This window comes from Pteropus alecto, unplaced genomic scaffold, assembly GCF_000325575.1.
Source record: "Pteropus alecto unplaced genomic scaffold, ASM32557v1 scaffold61, whole genome shotgun sequence".
Classification (NCBI taxonomy): Eukaryota; Metazoa; Chordata; class Mammalia; order Chiroptera; family Pteropodidae; genus Pteropus; species Pteropus alecto.
In genome coordinates, this window is record NW_006434835.1 from 11,594,142 (window position 1) to 11,595,511 (window position 1,370).

The following is a 1,370-nucleotide window of genomic DNA, read 5'->3' on the forward strand; positions in this document are numbered from 1 at the left end:
TTTCCCTCTACGTTCAGAAAAGGATGACAGGCGGTGCTGTCCCCTGCCCCTTACACCTTTTCTCCCTGGGGCCAGGAGCCTCAATTTTGTCTTTAAGGACGAGTCTGCCCAAGGCTTTCAGGCCTCTGCTTGAGAGAGACCAGCCAAAAATTGGCCTTTTCATGAGAAGGGCTGTCCCTGCCCTCCCGAATCACACCCCTACTCCCTGGTCTCAAAATCCTCCAGGGCTCTTGACACCCAGAGCCTGTTCTCACTCCAGCTCCTGCCTCACATGGCAGCTTTGGAAAGAGGGGTTTTCTCCTCGCTTTCTGGCTGAGACTCCCGATTCTGGAGTCCAGCTTCCGTTCTGAAGCATTACATCATGACCCGAAGGTATGTGCTTTTCCAGCTTTATGGACCCAAGAGCATGTGGAACATCCATCTTCCATTCCACCGCCTCTGAAATGTCACCTGCAGGTCACTGACCCTGAGCTCTTGGGCTCACTCATCTGGAAATACTCTCTGGATACCTGCCCTAAGTGTGGCCCAGCTTGGTCCCGGGTGGGTAAAGATGCAAAGAAGCTCCACTGTGGCTTTGGGGGCTCAAGATGGTGAGAGGGAGATGGGTACATGTCTCATCACCTTACGGTAATCCCAGGCTGGCCATGGAGGGTGTTTGGGGGCTGCCCAGGCTGAGAGAGCAAGGTAGGCTTCCCGGAGGAGGCAATGCCTGTGCTGAGTCCCCAGAGGTTAGGAAGATTCTGCTGGGGAAGGAGAGAAGAAATAGTGTTTCAGAAAGGGGGCAAGGTAGACAAAGGCCTGGAGGCTTGGACTCCAGTAGCTCTCTGAGATGGAGGGGTTGGGGGAGGTAGGACCAGGAGGGCGGCAGGGCATACCATGGACGGCCCTAGATGGCCGCGGGGGGCTTGGATGTCACCCTAAAGAGCCACAGGAAGGCTAGGAGGGGTTGCAGAATTCAAGGTGAGACTGGGCTCACCTGAGCTGAAACAGGAGCAGCAGGGCCAGTGGGAGAGGTCCAGGTTCCAGGAGCTAGGACCCTGTCTCCTGTCCCCCTGCTTTCCCACAGCCCAGGTCCTGCACGCGGCAGGGGCTCGACGTCTGCTACGTCACCTCGGGTCAGGACAAACAGGAATCACTGCCCCCTAACAAAGAAAAAGACAAAACTAAGGCCTGACTCCGGAGAAAGCTGTTCCTCAGCCCTTCGCACGTGACGCCCCTTCCTCAGGCTGCACCCCTTCTCTCAGGCCTGCCCCTTCCCCTGCCCCTTTGTGTTTCTCCACCTTTGGGTCCCCTTCTGTACTGCCTGAGCCCAGGGTCACCCAGGACTCCCAGACTCCTGGAGCCCGAGGCCCGCTCAGCGGCCCGGCCCG